The 22,513-nt window shown below is 39.2% G+C and overlaps 1 protein-coding gene across 3 annotated transcripts in view; it reads left to right on the top strand.

Moving 5' to 3' along the window:
• SMYD3 (SET and MYND domain containing 3) overlaps positions 1-22,513 on the top strand; it is a 410,479-nt gene that overhangs the window by 194,343 nt on the left and 193,623 nt on the right. The window contains exon 1 of one of the 3 annotated variants that reach the window (XM_071548008.1): positions 22,251-22,439. The exons of the other annotated variants lie outside the window; for them this stretch is intronic. The gene's annotated coding sequence lies outside the window, so the exon portion shown is untranslated. Of the gene's footprint in view, positions 1-22,250; positions 22,440-22,513 lie in introns of those variants that run through there. 3 annotated transcript variants of the gene reach the window in all.

Below are 22,513 nucleotides of genomic sequence, written 5' to 3'. Positions count from 1 at the left end.
GCCTGCATTTGAATTGTTTATGGCTTTGCCACTAGTGCATGAAGTGGTTATTAAATCCATGATGCTCAGGTACAGGGTTTCTTTCCCTGTTCCTACCGACTGTTTCTGTGCACACGCATTGACACATCTGGTACTGAAGACCCGCTATAAATTTCTCTGCAGTATCTCTCTGTGAGGCATCTCAGTGGTGGTAAAGCTAGTGCTGCCTGGTGAGCCCCAGCCCCTCCCTTGGTGGCACAGTGGTGCTGGGGCTCCCTTTGAGCTCACTGCTGGGTGTGCTTTCTGGGGTGCAGAACTTACATTTTCATCACCCCAAGTGCTGCCAAATAGGCTGATTAATTGATATGTCTATACTAATTTCTACATCCCCTTACGTGTGCTAGCACAGTAAAAGCTAATTAGGAGTTTAGCAGAATAAAAGATCAGTTGAAGCCGTTCCCTTGAAAGTACATTACTTCAAAATTATTTTTGCTGGTTCAGGGGCCTGTGGAGTTTTGAGTGTCCTAAAGAAGTTATTATTTAAAAGTCATCTGTCTAGAATCAGGTAAGACCTCAAGGACACACTATAAATTCTCTTAATGTGATCAGGAGGATTGGATTAGTCAGCTTTAGCAGCTGCATGCTGGTAACAATTCCACTGAAAGGACAGATGATCCCAAACTATATTCTGAAGTTGAGAGGCAGAGAAAGAACTTCTTGCAGAGGTTTTCATTCTGAGTACCTTAGACTTTATGTCTTATTCTTCACAGTCTGGTTTCATTTTTTTTTCTTCTTTTGTCTGTCTTTCTGTGGAAATCTATTCCTTCTTCAGAGTCTTTTGCAGTTTGCCATAATGGCTGTGGCTTGATGACAGCTGGGTACACAACCTGACTTGCTGTGAGACAAGACTGGGGATTCTTCCAAATAGCTGGCAACTACAAATATCTGCAAAACAAAGATGGGCAACTTTGCTGCCAGCTGTCTCTGTCTGACAGAATGCCATCTTGGGTTATATGCACAGAAGAAAGTAAATAATAAAAAAATGTGGTGGTTTTATTTGTTTGTTTGTTTTAGTGGAGTTTTTGTTAAGTCAGCTGAGCTAAAGAATCAAAGTTTTGACAGCTTCTATAGGATTTAAGAGGGATACCTATTAGAGGTTTTGCTTCAGTCTTAAACAGATTCAAGATATCTGTAGTGATCTTTACAGAAACAAGGTTATTATTCTTATTTCTGTTTTGAGAACAAAATAATTTATGTGTAGATATTCCTTGATATAGAAGACAGTCACGTAATTATAAAGAAAATTTGCTCATCGGAAGGGAGGGAAGAATTTAAGATAAATATGCATAAATAGAAATCAACACTAATAAATGGGAAATTGTGCTTATCACTGTTTGATGGAATGTACTAAGACAAAGGAATGTTTTCTAAGCACTGGAATGAATGGAATCCTGTTGCATTTAAAAGTTAGTCATCTAATTGTGTGCTTCCTACTCCACTGAAATCTAATTAGAGGGGCATCTTCCATCCTCTGGAAAACATGAGTTTAACCCATTGCCCAAGCTATTTGTATTGACAGAAAGTATTTCAGTGCTACTTTTGCCTCTTTTGTTGTTGTTGTTTTTATTTGTTTTTCTCTACAGGGTTTATTTCTAGGAAAGTACAGGAAATTTCCTACATCTACAAATAGGAAGTAAGAGATTTATAAAAGCAAGTATATAACTATGTAGAGTAATGTGAAAATTGTGAGGAGATTCAGGGTAATAATAAGCAAACTCAATGGGCAGAAATATTTAGTGCTGGTTAGTGTATAGGGCTGATGCAGTTTGGAAACAGTAGCCCCACTTTATATGTGGGTATAAAGATTTTGAAGAAATATTGACTGAATTGCATATGAGAAAATCTGCAGTTGCTGCAGGACTGCATCTAATGAAGAGATCACATTTTTCTGAGTCTTCTGTGTCCGTCAGCACTGGTACAACAAGTAGGTTTTAGAATGTTTTGAACCTTGAACTCCAAGGACCCCAGAGTTTTTTTGCACCTTTACTCTGGTCTTGGATTAGGTCTGTGTCTTGAACTGGCCAGCCCAAAGATTTCAGAAGTCTGAAATGCATAACCGAAGTGGCTTTAGGAGTGTTTAACTTGAGCCATTCTCTGGTGGTTGCTGCAGGTCTCTCCTAAAGCACTGGAGGAGGTGAGTTGCCCTGTGCATATCAGTATAGGAATTGATATAAGGCTATACCATCCATTTCAAAGAAGTCAAGTGAAGTAACTTTCTGTTGAAGAATCTTATCTTTCATCCTGAAATATTACATTTCTGCTTATCCAGAACCCACTATTATTGCTTGGAATGAGTAGAATTATAATCCTCTGAAGTGCTGTTGTCCAAAAGGCCAGAAAGGCAATGAAAACTCCAATCAGTGTAGTGTGAAAGCTCCCAGGTAGATCTGCCTGGTGCTTTAGCAGCAGAGTGAGCAGCACTGATTTTTATTGCAGAACAGATGAAGGGCTTACACTGCACTGCTCCTGCTGCAGGATGGGGTTAGGGATAAAAACTGATGCAGGAGAGGAGAGCCCTATTGAGATGAGTGAGGGGCATGAATGTCAAAAGGGAGGGTAGTTTTTGCCAGAGGGGCTCACATATGCTGCCTCCTCTGTGGAGAAGTGTGCAAGACCTCAGTCAGAAGTGAAATGCCAAAAGAAAGAGGGAAGTGTACAGTCAGAATAAAAACATCGACAAGTCATGTCCTTACCTCTGTCTTCCTTTCTCCTGGGAGGAAAAAAATAAAATAACCCTCCAAAGTCCTTTGTTGTTCTGCCTGTGAGATACCTGTTCCACTGCAGACGTCTGAGGTGGTATAGCTGGCTGAGAACTGGAAGTTACAGGTAATCCTATTTGCACTCAGTCTTCAGAGGATTTAACTTTCCAGGTTATTTTGAGGTCTGCAATTTAAAAGTAATCCTGTAAGACAGTAACACTGAAAGGAAAGGTGCAGCAGTTGGAGGGGTGGTGAGCTGTAGAGACACTAAGATGCACTAAGACCCAGGAAGCTGCTGTTCTCTGTGACACTGGGAGACCACTTGTGTGGTGTACCTCCTGCTTCCGAGGCATCAGCATCAAGGCTGTATCCTGGTAGTTGTTTCCATGCCTTCAGTGCATTGCCTTCTGTTGACAATTTTTCAAATGATGCTATAAAAGCAAGTACCACTTCTTCCAGACTTCTGTATTGTTGTCAAGGCAGGTGATGTGTGATAGAATGCCACATCTTCTCAGGTGAAACTCAGCTTGCTGTTAATAAAAGGCCAGATCTGGCTCTTCTCAGCCAAAGCCTTCTTGTCAGTCTTGTGAAGTATACCAGGAGAGGGCTCCAGAAATGTGGGATCCACTGTGTGATATTTTTATTTGCTTATTTACTTCAGAGAAGGCCATTTTCTGACATTTTTAGTCGAGTAAAGCTGAAAGTCCCTGTTACCTGTCTCTCTGGAAGGGTGCATGAAAACAGTATGTTTCCCCTTGAATGATTCCTTTTCAGGAGCAGAGGAGCTCTCTTCCCAGCACAGTTGGCTCAGCTCACTAGTGAATCCATAAGCTATGTGGTTTGTCTGGTTTGTTTTTTGGGTTTGGATTTGGTTTTTTGGTTTTTTTTGGTTTGTTTTTTTTTTTTTGAAAACCCACTTTATTAAACACCAGGCATGACGAAGATGTAGAGGGATAATCTCCCGCTGCTCCCTTTTCACCTCTGAAAAGTAGCATCATTAGGATGAGATTCTCCACTTGGGAATCCTTTTTACACAGAGTTGCTTATGGATTCTGGCTTTTCTAATTCTTCCAAGGATTATACACACTTTGTCAGTTTTCACTGAGCTGTTTTTGCTCTCGGTATAAATATACAATTCCCATTCATGAGGAAAGAAAGAACAGCTTTAGTTGTGCCTATCCAGGGCAAAAACTGATTTTATTATGTGGTATGATTTAACTCTTTAAAGGCATAACCTGACCTTTTATCAGGGGGAGCTGCTTTAATTAAGCTAAGCCAGAGAAGTGTGTGTTTTCTGTGCTGTGTAAAAGATACAAGATTTTGAAGATGTTTTATGTTGCTTGTGAGACAGCAGACAGCCAAGAGCCTGTGCTAACAGATCTTGCTGAAAGAGATGTTTGTAGGAGCAAGTAAGGCCTGGATACCTCCAGCCCCTCCTCAACCTTAAATATGCCACCCATTCTGTGGTGACACAGAAACGCCTTTCTGTGTTGCTCTCATGAGGGAGATGATGATGATTTTTAACTGTTCTACAATTAATATGCTTAACATGGAACTGAGGTTTTGTTTCTAAGCCTTCTTTAGTTCTGAGAGCACAGGGAGTTGTCCAGCAACATGTCATAGCTATTTATTTGCAGCTGAATCAGAAATCTGTATGCAAAAATCATATTCTTCTGACTTATTCAGCAGATCTTGACATTTCTTGTGGGAGGAAAAGAGGTTTCTGTAAGCCTTCATAGATTTCTTCATTTAACATTACTATTGGAGGTAGTTCCACAGATAAAATCTTTTATGTGTATTTTTCTTAACTCTGTATGTGAGATATAAATCAAGATAGGACTGAGATGATATGGAATGTTTCAGTAACACTAGTTACACATATTTCATTGCTAAACTTTGTGTATAGAATGTGATTATAAGATTTACAGTTAAGATAAAAGAATAAAACAGGTGTTGTTTTGCAATAATGAGTATATCAATAAGTGATCTGGTAGATAAGGTTGAAGTGGTGCTTGAATTTAAATCTTAATTTCTAGCACAGATAATTTCTCTTCCTGTTTTATAGTTTCAAAGTTTCACTTGTATAGTCTCAATGTTTAGTTTTGTTTAAAGTAGTGATTGAAGAATAACTATTCATCCATCATTTCTTCTTCCAAATTTGTAAGAAGCTGTTTAGAAATTATTCATAGTCTGTTGAAAATCCTGGCCAATTTTAAACAGAATTTGCAATAGAATCTTCTCAGCATGTGAAAAATGGCTTAGAATTTGTACCTTTGATTCATTCATCTGAATGCTCTGCTGCTGTTGGATAGGCAACATAAAAATTGCAAGAGGTTCTGATACATATATTCATCATTCATGGCTAGGCTTCGCAAACGAAGATTTGAGAAGGGCACTACCCATGCTTGCTGCAAGTGTGCTGGTGGCTAAAAAGGCCGATACGGGATAGGCAGGTCCAGTCACAGAAGGCACAGCAGAACGTCTCCCTAGGTGACATTGGCAAGGAACGGTTCTTTCTGCGTTGTCTTTTCTCCTCAAGACTGACTCTCCGTGCATTCTCAAAGGAAGCAGCAGCGTCGTGAATGGTGTGTCTCCATGAATCCCGATTTGAGACCAGAGTGGACCATTGGTGGCAGTCAATATGGCCAAGACTGAGGTGTTGTTTCAGGGAGTCCTTGTATCTCTTCTTCGGGGCTCCTCTCTTGCGGCAGCCGGTGGCAAGTTCACCGTAGAGCACAATCTTTGGGAGGCGGTGATCCTCCATCCTGGAGACGTGCCCTGCCCAGCACAGCTGCGTTCTCATCAGCATGGCCTCGATACTGCTGACCCCTGCCTGTTCAAGAACAGACACATTGGTCAAGTAATCGGACCAGTGGATGTTTAGGATTGAACAGAGGCAGCGCTGATGGAAGCATTTGAGAAGTCGCAGGTGGTGGCGGTAGATGACCCAGGATTCAGACCCATATAAAAGAGTAGACAGTACAATGGCTCTGTAGACACTAATCTTTGTACTTTTCTTCAGGTGTTTATTGGACCAGACTCTTTAATGGAGTTTTCCGAAGGCTTTGTATGCCTTTGCCAGCCTGTTGTCTATCTCTTTGTCAATCTTACCGTCTGAGGAAATGATACTTCCCAGACAGGTGAACTGCTGGACTGACTTAAGCTCTGAATTGCCTATGGTGATGCGAGGATGATGGAAGACTTCTTGAGGTGCAGGTTGGTAGAGAACTTCCGTCTTCTTCAGGCTGACTTCCAGCCCAAAAAGCTCAGCAGCCTCTGAAAAGCAGGATGTTAAGCGCTGCAGAGCTGCTTCTATGTGAGCAACGAGGGCGGCATCGTCAGCAAAAAGCAGCTCACAGACAAGGTGATTCAGGGTCTTGGTGTGGGCCTTCAGTCGCCTTAGGTTGAATAGGCTTCCATCGGTACGATATCGGATGTAGATGCCATTTTCTTCATCGAGGTCTGCTGTGGCTCTTTGGAGCATCGTGCTGAAGAAGATTGTGAATAGAGTTGGTGCAAGAATGCAACCTTGTTTCACACCATTGGTTATTGGAAAGGGTTGAGAGAGTGCATTGCCATATCTGACTTGTCCACACTGATCCTCATGTAGGAGGATGATCATTTTGAGGAACTTGGGGGGACATCCTAAATGTTCCAAGGTCTGCCACAGGCCTTTTCTGCTCACAGTGTTGAAAGCTTTGGTGAGGTCAATGAAGGTTACATAGAGACCTTTGTTCTGTTCCCTACACTTCTCTTGCAGTTGTCTGAGAACAAACGCCATGTCTGTGGTGCTCCTATTGGCTCTGAAACCACACTGGCTTTCAGGTAGAAGATCTTCTGCAATAGTGGGTACTAATCTGTTCAGAAGTATTCTTGCAAGGATTTTACCAGCAATGGAGAGCAAAGTAATACCTCGGTAATTTGAGCAGTCTGATTTTTCTCCTTTTTTCTTGTACAGGGTGATGATGACTGCATCACGGAGATCTGGTGGTAGTTCCCCTTGTTCCCAGCAATGCACAACAAGCTCGTGGAATTTGATATGGAGTGCTTGACCTCCATGCTTCCAGATTTCAGGTGGAATTCCATCAACCCCAGCTGCCTTGCCAGTTTCACCTGTTGTATGGCCTTGAGTATCTCTCCCATAGTAGGGGCTGCATCCAATTCATGTTTCACCGGTTGTTGTGTAATGTGCTGAATTGCTGAGCCTTGGACTACACTCTTTCCAAATTATATCAATCAAAAATTAATAGTTTTGCAAGCTCCTTGTGTGTAAATGTCAAGGTGTCATTTGCATAGATTTCAAAATTTTAATCTGTCTGAATTTAAACTAGCACAAGACCTAACAGGTTTTCAACTTGAAACTCCAAATCCAATTTCTTGGCCCGTTTTTTTTTTTACAGGGAAGGTAACCATAATATGCATGTCAGTATAGGAGCCCGGTAGGTTAGCTTGTAGGTCCCTTGAGAAGTAATTCTACAGAATTATGTATTGCATTATAGCACAATCCTGAACCAGTGCAACAGGAAAATTCCTAAAGAATTCAGGGGAGCCTGATTTTCGTACACCATTCTTTGAGAGCTATGTATGAAAGAGTCTAAGAAGTAGCTGATGCAAGACTAGACAATTAGCCTTGTTTTTTTTTTCTGATGAAGTGTTCACAATTTAATTGACATTATTTAGTTTTTTTAATTGTCAAGAGTATTTTCATAACTTTTTGATAAGACATGAGCAGAGGCAAAAGTCAGGGTTTGCTTCACCAAATATTTTCTTATTTGTGGTTCTGGACTTGAACAGTGTAAGGCAAACTCAGTATTTCCTCTTTGTCATCTTCAGTGCAGCCAATGCAAAAGTGCTGAGATTAGGAAACTTATTATATGATAAGAACTCAAGCAATTATCAATGGTTTTTCACTTCTTAATGCTCCCTTCTATTTCCTATGAAAATGAACATGTTCAACAATTTGTGCCCCATTGGAAGTTTAGAATGTGATAGTTTAGACAGAGACTTTCTTCTGAAAGTTTCTCTTCCTATACTAGAATCTTTAAGCACTCAGTTGGCAATTCCTATTATAGTTGCTTATTTGGACCAGGGAAATTGCCGAATAAAAGGTTTGTAAATTATCTGCTTTATATTTGTGTGGTCCTCAAAGGACTGCAATTTGCTTTAGGGAAAAGCAAAGGACCAAGAAATAACATTTTCTTTTTTAAAGCACTGCCAGAAACTTAATTTCAGAGAGCTTTTTATTATTAAATTTCCCAGCCTTCTTTTCAAGCACTTTATTAGGAACATGTCTCATTTATTTCAGAGGGGGAGGAAAGCGTTGAAGAAGGGGGAGATGAAGGTGAAAAGCAAGCTTATTAATTCGTATTGTGATCTAAGTGTAGTGTTCATGTTGGCAACAATTTCAGTTTTCTAATGTGCAGCCATTGTGAAAGACTGATTCTAACATGGAAACCTTAACAAAATGTGAACATTATTTCTCTTGAACTTCTTTGTAACTCATTTATACTGATATTTTAAGGCCTTTGAAATTTTTAAGTGGTTCTTCTAGAGCAGGTGAAAAAGGTGTTTATTGCTTTAACAGAAAACCAGAAAAATCAAACTTGCTTGTTTTAGTTACAAACTAGAAGCAACTTTGAGCACTGGGCTTGAGTCTGATGCTGTTAGAAAAGTGAAGTCTAGGTAATAGAAATAGTGTTGGGAAAAACTGATCATGCTTCTGAGTTGTGGTCTGAAAATGTCTTTTTGTTTATTTACATTCATGGCTTAGCAGTTGGCACCTAACATTTAAGGGACCATTTGTCTCCAGCTTACAAAATAAAGCTGTCTTGGTAAGGTGCAGTAGAAGAGGTCAGTGGCTGCTATTAGTTACATAATAATTAATACATTTTCTTGGTGAAAGAAATGCTGTGAGCTCACTTAAAGAAAACTTCATGTGAGTGACAATCTAAAGCCTCCTTTTTTCAGTGACACCTGAGAAATCTGACTAAAAGCTGGAGTTTCCATTCCCCAGAAGAGCTGAACATTTTTGAATTTTCTGTCATTCTACTTGGCAAAATTAGTGTTCTGGGATATCCTGGTTGGGGCATAGAAATATTTCAAGTTTAGTATTTTCCAAATTTATGAGAATGTTCTTTTTTTTTTTTTGTTTAAATGTTTACCAAACCTAATCTGATTATGTTAACATTTTCATCAGCAAACAGCTCTCTCAAGAAATGGCTATTTATTATCAGGGGACTGTGGACACATCCCTCTGAAGGAAGGCCTTCATTTTCTACCCGTTCACTGGCACTGCTTTTCTGTTCTTGCTACTAGCCATTCACGCTGCAGCTCTGAGCTGTTGGCTGTCCTTTCCCAGCAGCAGCTTCTGTAGTGTTGGGGGTCTTTTCAAGGGAAATATAGAATAAATTTCTGCTTTCCTTAGCACCATTGATAAGATGCTTCTAGATTCCTGAAATCACTTTCAGCCATAGGTAGAGCCATGTGTGTCTTCTGGTGTTTTGGGAATTTGAGATCAGGAAAGTTCTTCTCTTCTACTTTACTTGCTTTCACTCTTTCCTCAAAATCTTACAGCCTTATTTATACAGTTTTTTCAAGCCTTTTTTTTCTTCTTGCAGACTTTGTCTTTCACAGAGTTTAGTCTTTCTAACAGCCTGATTTGTACTTTGCCTGCTTTTTCTGTCTGAGAATAACCCATCAGCAGTTACTGTGGTGCAAGGCTAAGGACAGGGCTGCTCTACAACAAATGGTCTTGTTTAATGGGAAGAGATGGATCTGCAGGGGCATCGAGGTGGAGGGGGCAGTGCAAATGATGGATTTCTTAGAGGTGGCTCATTGTGGGTGAAGAAAGTGTGACAGACAGCACAGGTTTGAAGGAATGCATCATACTGTTTTAAAAATCACAAAAATAACAGCTGAGGGGAGACAGCTGGAGCAAGGCAGAATGGGCACATCCTACTTTTCTGTGTTGCAAAGAGGTTCTGTGGGGTACATCAGGAGACAGGCTGCCAGGTGTACCTTCAGGTATTTGAGACACGCACCAGTATAGCATTAGTGTGAAAAGTAAAAATGGTATTGGCATGTTTGCAAGAAATGGAGGGGAAAACTTTGCCACTGCTATTCAGAAATGCTAAAAAAAGTAAACAATTTTTGTGGAAGTTTGGTGGAGAGAAACAGAAAGGAAAGTGTTAGAAACAATGTAATAACATATAGGTGGTAGCTTTCCTACTGTAAATCAGGTCTGGTCTCATCATTATTTCCCCTGATATTCACCTTTCTGTGAACTTTTCAAACCCCATCTAAGATGTTTGGACTCTGTTGGGAAGACACTTCTAGAAATTTGTTGCTTCATTTTTTCTTATTTTCTTCTGAAATTTATACCTTTGTGTCTTTTAGCTTAAAGTTCCTTTTGAACTGTTTTATTTGCCTGGTAAATGACCAGATAGAAATACTATCCTTCCTGTCCTGGTCTTGCTAAAGTAAAAAGTGAGGTTGTTTAGTCTTGTTGCATGAGAATGTTATCTTGCTAATTTTGAAGCCTGTTTCTGAGGATGTCTCATCAGAAGGACCCTTTCAGGAACATGACTGGCATTGTACATGGTATTTCAGAGGATGAGCTCTCATAGGGACAGTTGCCATAAAAATGAGTTTTCCTTCACTCTTCTGGTTGGGTTTACTCTTTCTAATGCTGATGCTTTGAAAACATCCCATATTCTGCAAAGATACTACTCCCTACATAGTTTCTCCAGCTGACAACCTTATAGTTTATAGCAAAAGATCTTATTAGTTCCAAAGCTTCTGACCTTGCACACTACTATGAAATTTCTTCACATGTCTGTTATCCCTCCTGATAATCCTGATAATCCAGCCTTTGCTATGTGAATCCCCAGTCCTCCTATTGACAGGGCCTGCAGGCTTTTAGGACTCAGGGAATTTATTTTTTTGTTTTTATATTTTCATTAATGCTAGTATTAAGCAAAATCGGTCCCAACACCAATCGTCAGGAGTTTTTTGTTATTAACCTGGCTTAAGTTTAACAGTTTCCTTCCTACCACGTGACCTTTCATAGGATGTAGCTAAGAAGGAGAGGGGAAACCTGCCCCAGCCCCTGCCTTGGGGCACAGGGCAGGCTGCCCTTTCCCTTAGCAACCCTGGGGAAGCCTGTGGAACAGGGGCTGGTGGAGCAGAGCTGCCGAGTGCACACGGTGAGAACTGCCTGCACAGCCAGACTGCTGCCAGGAGAGGCAGAGACACAGAACCTTTCGGGATGGCAGGGAGATACATGAAAGGTCACCAAGAAAGGACTTTGTAGAATTTGCTTTGATCCAGGAAATGAGCAGGTATTGCTCAGCTGAAAGCCCTTCTGGAGCAAAGGGCCTGCCCTGCAAGGTCACAGAGGCTGGGGGAGAGATCTATTTGCAGTCCCCCTTGCTTTCACTCTTTCATCCAGCAGAGATGAGGATAAGTGCTTCTTCTTTTCATGGTGTTTAGTGCTCTAGCTGGTGTTCAAACAAAACTGGGTTTCTGAAATGCTGGGGTTTTCAACTCAGGCAATAGATCTCTAACTCCATTCTAAAACCTCTTGTTGATTTGAGGTCTGCTACAGTGATGAAAGAATTAAAAAAATAAAAGAAAAAGTAGAAAGCTGAGAAATAACCTCTCTTTTACCAGGCACTACAACATAAGGCATTGTACTAAATCTGAGTAAAGTTGTTTTAACAACACAGAACCTAAATAGCCTTACAGTGCCAAATGTACTAGTTTAGTGACTTAAATTCATTAATTTATTGATGATTGCAAACATTTTGTCTTTAGGAAGAATAAATTGCTCAGCATAACATTATACACTGATGATACCACTTTCTGACTCAGTTTCTGTGGTCAGAAATTATTTAGACAATATGCTAAACACCATGTTTCATTGGCAGTAATTGCTATGATCAAAATGTGTTTTCTTTTGTTATAACACTCATGAACATGTCAAAGTTGAGATACCATGCTGATGCCTGTGCTGATAGTTACCACTTTGCAAGTTCACAGCCTTGTACAAACATTAATGAACCAATGTAAACAGTAATTTTCATAATGTTGCTTAATATAATAAGGCATTGTGAATCTTGCTTTGCCTCTATATGCTCAAGGGATTGTAATTTACACCCTTTTGCAAGCGCAGTGAAGGCTACACCAATCATCTCCCTCCTCACAATCATCCTTTTCCTGTGCAGTTCCCACCAAAGGAGGGAGCAGCTTTGATTTCAGACAGGGCTCCAAAGAGCCTGGGCCATAATTTGTTTGGCTCTCTTCCAGCTTTCTAAACAGTGCCAGTTTGCTCCAGGCTTCCTCTGTGCTGTATCTTTGCAAATCCCTTTTGGGGGGGGTCTCGTTTTCCCCACATCTGGAAGTACCTCTCTCATTGTGCTGCCAGGAATAAAAGCCCACCTGCATTTCAAAAGTGCATGTCTCTTACATTGTCTTAGACATTTGTCAGCAGGAAAACACTGCCTTCCTTGTAGTATTTTTTTTAATTTTAAAATGCTGATTACCCTTTTTCTTCAACCTAGAAGTATGTACATCTACTTTGGCAGCTTGATTTCAAATAGCATTATTTCAGATATTAAGAAGTGTGCACTCTCAGGACTTGCAAGAGCTGGAGCATGTGAAATTCACAGACTGAAATGAAGTCAGGTAAAGTCTGAAGAGGTCCAGAGAGTTTAGGATTACAGCAGAAAGCATAGTATGAGGGCCAGCTCTCCCAGGTGATCCAGCCTCCTACAAGCTGGTGCCAAGTCCCACAGCACTGATTACAAGCTGAAGTCTTTACTGGTGTTATCGCTATATGATACCCACCTGTGCTCAGGGCATAACCTTTGCAGCCAAATGACCACATCCTGTGTAAGCAGAGGGTTTATTGACTCCATAGCAAGACGAGGCTCTTTTGCCTTCAGGAATAGTTAGCTTCTTGGCCTGAGAGGTTAAGGTGAAAGGTGTGTGTGAGTGTTAATGTTATTATCCTGTTAGTGGATTACAGAGTTCCATGCTGGCTAAAATGTGCCGAATTGAGCAGAAATAATTCAAGTCTCTCTCCTGACGATTGTTGAGGGGAGACATACACCTGACAGCTGATAGAGTTAAGCATTTGCAGCTTAAAGGTGTAGATCTTCTCTGCTTCTGAAGAGCAAACAGGAGTTGAATTATTCACGTTATTCAGTGCGGATGTCTGGCTTTTAGTCTCATCACTCACCATTGCTCAGCAAACACCTGTGTTCATACATTTCATCATAACTACTGCAAAATGAATTGTGGTTTTATATTCCTTGAATATGACACTGATCACAGTCATGCAATATGCACAACAGCCATGCTCTATTATTGGCTGAGCCCAGTTCTTTCTGGCTACATAGGAGATTTCTTTGCTTAATAGCCCCTGTGCCAGCAGGGGATTGTGCTCTTTTGGACTAGGCTTAGGCATGTCAAAATGATGTCTGGGAAGAACCTCCCTGTAATGCTACTTATATTTATGGAATGGACAAAAGTAAGTCTGTAATTTGTTTTACTGATGCTGAAGGGGTTTTTGACGTTTGATTTTCACATTTTGTAGGTTTTAGGAACACAGTAGCTGTAGATTTTTAGTAGGTTAATATTTATAGCTTAAGTTTAGTGTGTTTCTATCACTACCTCTGTCCCAGAATGGGGAGCTCAAATTCTTTTAGTTGTTTAGTCTCTTTTTCAAGGTACAAGCTCAAGACTATCAGAAAGGCCTACAGAACGAAACATAAACACAGGTCAGAGTGATCCGTGAGTCAGAACTGAAAGAACTCCAAGAGACCTTTGTGTGCTAAAGAAGAAGAGATGATGAAGACAGAGGGTCTTGCCGACCCCAGCCTCAAATCCGGGGGGTTGGAACAGGCGTGGGACTGGGGCTGGACTGAGAAATGTGTAAAGTAATGATTGGAAGGATCATATTATAAAAGCCATGGAAACTAGAACAGGGGGTCACAGAGATGTCATCATGTATTCCTAAAAGCCCTAAGCCTGGACATTAAAGAATGTACCATTTATCTTATCCCACATTAACTTGGCTTGGAGTCCCATTTTTGGGTTCACTCACGGCATCATTACCTTCTAACTTGGCATCAGCTTTAAGGAGTCTCATTCATATTGAGAGCTACAGTGATGAGCTCAAGAACTGAATATAGGCCCAGACTACAATTCTGTAGGTCAGAAATGCAAAACCTGTAGAAAAACTTGAATTTTTGTATATCTTGGGAAGAAAGGTAAAGAAATACTCCAGATCTACTTGGATGAATAAATGCTTCCAAAACAAACCTTAAGAAGCAAACAAAAAGCCCACAGTCAATGAAACGCACACCTTTATTGTCACAGTTAGGAAAAATGAGGATAAAGTGAAATTGCTGCACTGGCTTAAATCTTGCAAAATAAGTGCAAGGAGTACCTTATGGATAATGATAACAACAGTTCAACAATAATGAGAAACTGGCTGATCAAGTCACTGGAATAAAGGAATTCTGGAATTGAGGTTGAAAGGGACCTACAGGTAGTCATCTAGTACAATCCTTTGTTTAAAGCAGGTCTAATTAGATCAGGTTGCTTTGTCAGGGCTGTGTCTGGTCAAGTCTTGAATACCTCCAAGGAGGAAGATCAACATTTGCCCTGGGCAACCTGTTTGGGTATTTGACCACCTTGTCTTAAAAGATAAACAAAACTGACTTGCATTGGCGGGGGACAGATAACAAAAAACTGTTTATGGAATGTGAGTCCCTCCTCCTAGGGATTTCTACCAGCCTGGATATGACTGACCAGCTTGTACTGGTGTGTACTGCTAAGTCATAGTATGAAGGACCAGAACCAACCACTAGTGAGATACTGACAAGAAAAGGTAAATGCACCCGTGAAAGTTATTGGCTCAGGAATTTCCAGAGATGGTTTTTAAATGTAGCTCAGGTCCTAAGAGACGGATGAAATCAAAGTAGAACAGGTACCAAGCAGTGCTATGAAAATGATTGATTATGGGGAATAGGGAGGACTAAGTGAGTCTGATTGTTCAGAGAAGTAAAATGAAATCTTTGAAAGGCATCTTACTGCTCTCTGCAAGTTCATTACCACTAATATGTATAATGGGAAGGGATATATGAAGACTTTCAATTAGAAAAAGGTTTTAAACATCAAAGCAGTGAGGCCTTGGAGCAGCTTTCAGAAGGAGCAGTTGGGAAAGTATGCGAAACAGGAACAAAACCAAACCGACTTTGACCTGGAGGTCTGTGGGGGTAGCCTTTTGCTCAATAAGCCATTTGTGTTTTTCAGGGTAGACATTGTGTTCAGGAGGAATTTGCCTGACATTTCAGTACATATGGTAGCATTTTCATTGCCTCTGTTGTGCTCTGTGATTTCTCAAGCACATGGACAAGAGTAACAGCGTGTCTGTGGATTCCTTGGCAAATCCTGGGTGCTCCCCAGTGCCTGCACCTTGCATGCATGTGGTAAGGCTTGACACATCATGGAAAGGTCAGGTTTGCAGTGCAGTGAGCCCGCATTCGGCCATGGACTTTGCCAATGTGTCAGTTGACTGGGCATGATCTTTGTTTGTGTATTTCTGCTGAGGAAGGCCAAGATAAAAATGTCAGCCCACAGGAAGAAACATTTATGACAGAGATTGAATGATGTGTACTCAATGTGTACACTGGGTCTCTGTGCTTTCAAAACTCACTCAGTGTTTTTCTGTGACTGAAAAAAATAACCATTTTCTTAGAATGTTGACTGATTTTCTTTTCAATTGTATGGGGGGTTTTTGCATAATTATCTGCCCTTACAAGAAATTTAAGTCAAATCATGAAATTGAAAGTCTATGTAGTGCTTGATAATCCACTTGAGGGTTTTATTTTGGATAGCTTGGTGATGAAGCAAAATAAATTAAAGTGAATTCCATCTGAAAACTGGTTCTTGTTTTTGTGATTATGAAGTCATGATTTGAAAGTCTTCATTGTTGCAGCATTTCTATTCTATATTTTGTATTTAATTTTAAAACTGTTATGTATTCAGTGACCATAAATGGGATAGAGCAGCAGGAGACTATTGATGAAACAGGTATTTCACTGGAAAATAATGTGGTGTTAAATATATCAGGAGTAACAGTGAGAGAGCTTAGGCAGAATGAGAAGAAATGCCAACAAACAAATAGATAAGAGGCAATGAATGACATGGAAGTCCAAATTAAGGGAAAGAATGGAAATATTAAAAGATATTAAGAGAGTTATTTTGGAACCGGAAACTATTAAGGAGGTTATCAACAGAATAGTTTCTATTCCAGTGTTTAAAAATCAAAAGTGGACAGTAGAAAATAGGAGTGCTGGTGAGAAATGGAATAATCAATGGTTTGGAAAGGCATATGCTGCTAAAAAAGAAACATAAGCTGCCTGTCAAAAAGGGGAGGTCTGACAGACAATCAACTGATGTTTGCATCAAGGTCAGTCTCTGACAGTGACCGCAGCATCTCTCAGTTTTTGGACAAAAAAAGTCTTTGAACTGGATTGATCTGTAGGAACTGAATTAATGGAACTGCAGACTGGGTTGCATGAGCCCCTGTTGTGTTGGTTTAGACCAGGTGTTGCCTAGCAAAGCTCAGCATTATTGTATTTTGTGTCACTGGGAGTTTTTATTAATGTGCAAAGCTAAAAATAATGGCATGTCAGCTGCATTTCAAATGTCACCTTCTATCACAAGCAGAGACTTTCAACCTCACTGACCACAGAGCTTCTGAGATTATTTGTTGGGATGAATGACTTTATCCAAAGCACAGATTGGATAAATCCATACAAATTTGCCAGCTTCCAGACCGAAATTTTTATCAATTTCTTGTAGTGCATAATTGCATGTCTGATCACAGCTATTATTATTGTTGTTTCTAAGTAGTTTTTGTGCTGGTAACATGAATGAGTGTTTGATGATTGGAGAAGGGATTGGTTTTGAAAATGCAACCTGGAGCTATTGCATTGCCATAGTGGGAACAGCTGAAATCAAGGTGATCAGCTGTGCGGTGGCTTTCATGCACTGGCTTTCATCTTGAAAGTAATTTTCAACATGAAGGAGGAGAACTTGTTTGTGGGGAAAAGGTGCAGATTTTCTAAAGCTAATCAACTGCGTTTGTGTCTTCAGAAATAATTGTTGCAATACACCTCAGAACCTACCCACACTGTCAGACCTGTAACAGAAATCAAGGTACTGTTTCAAGATCTATTGGCAAGAGGAATTTCCCTGTCCAGGCTGCCTACTGAGTTTAAGCTCAAAATCTGTGGTCCTTGGTGCAGCAAAACTTAGTTAATGATCTGTTTGAGTAAGAGCTCTAGGATTTTGTCCCATAACTTAAAGAGATGTAAGGATATTTAGAAAAGAACTGCAGTGGATTATTATAGTAAGTGTTCACGTATAATGAGAGGACACCAAGATGTACATTTAATTTAAAAACAAATTTTTTTTAATATTAATGATTCCAAAAGCCATCAGGTTTTCTATAAGCCTTTTTTTACCCACTACCAGTACCTGGATAGCAGTTGCTGTTCACATTTTATGGATGAAGGGAAACTCTGACTTAGCAAATTAAAATTTCATTAAAATTTCTGTTTTAGGAACCACTTAATTCTTGATTTTTAAGTTATTTCTGGAAAATTATATTTAATATATAGTTGTAGCTGAATTAAATGTCTTTGAGTGCAATGAAATATGCTAAAAACATGCTTTCTTTGAGCACCAAAAACTTAATCCAGATTTTTATTTCAACGTGTTTTCGATTAATGTGTAACATATTTGAAGTTAGGTGCATCTTAAATACCTTTGAAAGCTGTAGCACTATGTTTGGGAAGTGAATAAACATTTTAGGCAATAAATTTGACTAATGTATATTAAACTTAGATATAGCCAAGTAGATCAGTTATAACCTATATGGAGGGAGGGTGGGAAGTGTTTGTGAAGCAGAAATACAGTCCTATCAGAGAAATAACATGTGCTTTACAAACATATATACTAAAACAGATTTTAATGTTAAAATATTTTTATTTATTGTCCAAAGGAATAAATCCTTTTATTTGGTTATAGGCAGAGAAACCAGCTCATGGATCTCTTCTGGTCTCAAAAAAGAGTGTTAGTTTTAATAAGAGATTTTTGGCAAAGCTCAAATATTGAAGATTTCTACTGAGATTACAGTAAAAGATGGTAGGAATTTTGAAGGAGAGATACAGGGATGCTCCTTACCCTTTATAGGGAAGGTTTTCTGCAGATACAGGTTATCATGCAAATAGGAATGACTCTTACTTTTTACCCCAGTGAGCACATTAACACTGTTAATGTGAGTAACATGCGCGTATAAAAACCTGGAAGCTGGAGTTTAGAAATCTCTAGCTGTGCATGTTTGCTGTGCCTTAGCAAAATGTGGGTAAGCACTCTAGTTTCTTACAAGTGGCAAATGAATTACAGCCTGTTAACCAAAAGCACATCCTTGCATCTTGTAGCCTCATTCAGCTACGTCAGGTATTTACATGATGTGTTATCCATTTGATCAATTATTGGCTTCAAAAAGCAAACCAAGAACATCACCTACGGTCCCTGTGTTGTTTTCACTCTCTTCAAACCTAGTAAAAACACAAGTTTTCCTGATTTCCTGAGGTTGGCAAAGGCTTTTCCACAGCTCTCTATAAATAATTGAGAGTATTATATTTCTGCTCCCTAGAGGAAAATGTGCATGGCAGGATTCAAGCCAGTCATTTCAGTGATCCTGAGGGGCATGGCATCAGGTTGCACTGTTGGTGCTTTTATTGTCATCGTATTAAGGTACCAACTGTTGCGTCTATGAAATTTTTGAATTGAGAAATTCTTGAGGCCGAGTCCTGTTTCTGTGGCCAGTTTGAAGCAGACCTTGTCCAGTGTGCAAGAGAGAAGAGCAGGACATGAAAAGGCAGGTCTGGGAAGGCTGAGAAGCCAAATCCTGTGTTCTTGATCGCTGGTGTTGAGTAGGAGCAGATGCAGAGCTGCCAGTCAGCTTTCTTTTGGAGATGATGTGTAAGATTTGAAGAGTCTTGGTGCTTCCTTAAAGCAGTGCACTGTGGGCCAGAATTGTTATTACAAGTAGTGTGTAAGTAACAGGCTTGAGCAAACACTAGACACGCATCTCCTGGGAAATTGCATTTGTTCCCAGAGTTCACTTTAGTTGGAGAAGCTTTTCCTAGGAGGTTTTTCATTCCTCCAACTGGTTTATGAGTTCAGATTTTTCCAGATTCTTGAAAACTCAAGCAATGCATAGCACTCATTGTCACCAGGATGGCAGACTTGTGTGTGCCACCCAGAGCCTTGACTGTCACTTGTTGACACCTTCCTTGGGCTTTCTCAGGGGTTCACTCATGCTGGAGTGGGCACTGGTGTCATGTTGTGCCCCTGGAGCCATGGCAGTGCAAGGCACTGGGAAGCTGTTTGCCCAGGGCTGGTATTGGGGACAGATTTTTTCCAGAGCAGCAAGACTGAGCTTCTCAGGGCACATTTTAATTTCTCATGCTAAAATGGGTTTCTGCATACTAATTACCATTTACAACTGTTTTAATGTCTGCTTAGGGGCTTAGCTCAAGCAGAGAAAAAAAAATTATGGTAGTAGTTTCAAAAGACCACAAAGGCCACATTTTTTAGTAAAGCATTTGGCTTGCTTTACATTAAACATGCCCTCAAGTTCCATATTTATTTTTAATATATTACTTCTACAGCTTCTCTTCCTCCACAGTGATTTTCCCTTGTTGAATAACATCCACTTAGCTTTCCTTATCCCAAACAGAGCTGCCAATCTCAAAGATTAAATTGGCATCATCTTTTCCCAGTCCCAGCTGCCCTTGGGTTTCCTCAAGTTTTTGTCAGTGCAATCAAAGTATAGTGCACTTGTACCCATATTTTTTAAAACTACACTATTTTTTTTTGAATAGTACCCAGTCTATTGCAGTGGTCAAAATCATTTCTGTCATCCATGGACATAATTATAGCATGTCATAATGTTGTGAATAGGGTATTGTATTAATATCCTTACATCACATGGGGAATTCTAGATATGAAAAATAACTGTTGGGTTGATAGTCAGAAATCTAAAGATTGTTGTTCTTCTCTAGTCATTAGCATGATTGATTAAAAAACTTGGCTTAAAAGAGGAAAATACATATGAGCCCTTTCTGGATTTATTTCAACTGCACATGAGACCTGTTTCAAATTTTGAGTTGAGATGAAATGCATTTAACAAGGATTATAGTATAAGCAATTGCAAACTATCAGAGGAAGTGTCTTGCCATTTTTAAAGCTATACAGCTCCTTATGTCTTTATCCCAGGCATTTTTATTTATCCATCTTCCAAAAATATATATTTTGGTTTTGATGAGTTTTATTGTCAAGATTTGTATTCTATTTTAAATTCTTTAAAGCAAAAGACATCATTGCCATGGTGGATTATAATAGATTATATTTCTAAATGAACTTCTGGTCCACTTGTCAGTCTTCTCTGTTGTGGAAGCTTCCAGAACCCCAATATAAATGCAAGGTGGGTTAATGAATTTAGGATTTGGACATTGTGTATATTTAATAAAAACATGAATTTGATATGGTATGAACTATGTAGTAAAAAAAAAATTGGCATCTTCATATACATTTTCTGATTTAAGGGATAAATAAAACATCTTTGGTATAGCAGTGCCAAAGATGCCACATGCCAAAGAGCATTTCTGCAAAACTGGGGTTTGAATGAACAAGCTGTTAACTCTATTAACTTCAATCCTTTGTATCACTAAGTACCACAGTAATAGAGTGTCTCCTATAAAAATATGCAGTGTCTGACTGTAATACATAGTGAGAAATGTTTAGTTATAGTATTTTGTCAGTGAAACATTTATCTAATTTTATGCAGTGCCAATAAAGGAAGTTGGACTAGATGACGTCCAGAAGCTCCTTCCAACCAACATTTCCATCACTGTTTGATTAAAGACACTGCTATTAATTACTTGCAGCCTTGAAGCTGACACCTTTGATAGAGAGATAGTAACAGATGCTACATTTATAATTTTCAGAAGGAAAAAAGTTTTTAGAAGAAAAATGAGGCCAAGACACAGCAATGTCAGATGCAGTAATACTCCTATCACTCTTACCCCTCTCTCAGTGAGTGTGTACAGGCCTTAGTGGAGTTTGCTAATGAATTCATTTAAGTTGTGAATTTCTGTGTAATATAAACAATATTTGTTCATGGTTCAAGTTAGTCTGGAAAAGGAATGTGCTGGAGACTGTACCTCATAAAGAGCTTGTATTACATATTAAGGTGCTCATCTTACGTGGGACAGAAGTAATTCTGAGTCAGAGCAAACAAATTTTTGGTTTTGGCAGTTTTCCCATTATATTGGGGACATGAAGTTCAAGCCATAAAGCACTTTTGCTGACACTGAGCTTTGCACTAAAATCAAGCTGGAGTTTTTAATTTTTATTGTTTTTGCCCCTTAAATCCTTGTTTCACTCCATTCTTCCACCTTGGTCTGGTATTCAACATAGGAAGATGATCAAGCCACCTAAATTATATCCACTCTTCTGTGCAGTTTATTGTGCTGTTAAGTAACTTTCTTTTTGTTTGATTTTTTTTTCTAGGTAAGTAACCCTTAGCACCTGGTAGTCAGCCAATTGCGGTAAGTATATTTTGTAATTAGCAACCCCATATTTAACTCCTGTTTACTTCTTTAAATGGAATATATGATGTAGGGAGTTAGTCATACAATAACATTTGTTTCAGGTGTTAGTCAGTGCCCACAATGTTTGCAGATATCATAGGTTTATGTTTTTCTCCTCAAAGTATTATTCATCTGTTGCAGGAAGAATTAAATATCAATAGTCAAGACATTTCAAGGAAGTTGAGCAAACAATATTTACTTTAAATACAATAAATAAATGGGGTTTTCTTTTTTACTCTCAACTCCTTTCAGGTATAGTAATCTGGAAGTTGTTTTAACTAAACGAAAATCTCACAAATGCAATATGCAAACCTTGGTGTCACTTTAACTTTTTTTGCTACAGGATAGCTAAGAGTCTTCTGCTTATCACTGCCCAAGTAAACTTTAAAGTTCAATTGTTCATTTTTAGCTTTTTTCACTTCGCAACCTCTCCAGAGGCAGTTGTTAGACTGTTAATACAGTGTGAAAGGTGTTACATCTTTGCACTGCAGTGTTTGGAATTTAATAAGTGTAGATGGCACATTTTTCTTGTGGTGAGACTGATAGACTCAGCACCTGACACAGATGCTGTTTGAGCATTTGATCCTATTAGAAAATGACTGTGTTTTTCCTCCCCATAGTTCTAACTTTGTAGAACATTTTTTTGTTATTACTCAACTCCATAGAGTTCTTACCTTGGTTTTTTCTTTGTTTCGGTCTTGTTTTTTTTGTTGGCTGGGGTTTTATGTTTCATTTGGTTGGGAGGGGTGGCTGTTGTTTTTGTTTTGAACTGTTTGGGGCTTTTTAACCTCTTTTTTTTTAAAACATTTTTTCCTTTCTTCTGTTTACAGGTCCCATTTTTTTTGTCCCAGGGAAATTTTTGTTTTGAATTCATATTGTTCTTTTTAACTGATCACACAACGTAATCATCCTGAGTCACAGAGGATTTTTCTTTCAACCTTACTGTACATTGTCAGCACCTGTAAGTTTATGATCTAGTCTATGTTTATTTTAAATTCTAGTCATTCAGCTGTTTTTTATATCAGTGCCTTAATT

This window comes from Pithys albifrons, chromosome 2 (assembly GCF_047495875.1).
Source record: "Pithys albifrons albifrons isolate INPA30051 chromosome 2, PitAlb_v1, whole genome shotgun sequence".
NCBI lineage: Eukaryota > Metazoa > Chordata > Aves > Passeriformes > Thamnophilidae > Pithys > Pithys albifrons.
This window is presented reverse-complemented; position numbering and strand designations above follow the sequence as displayed.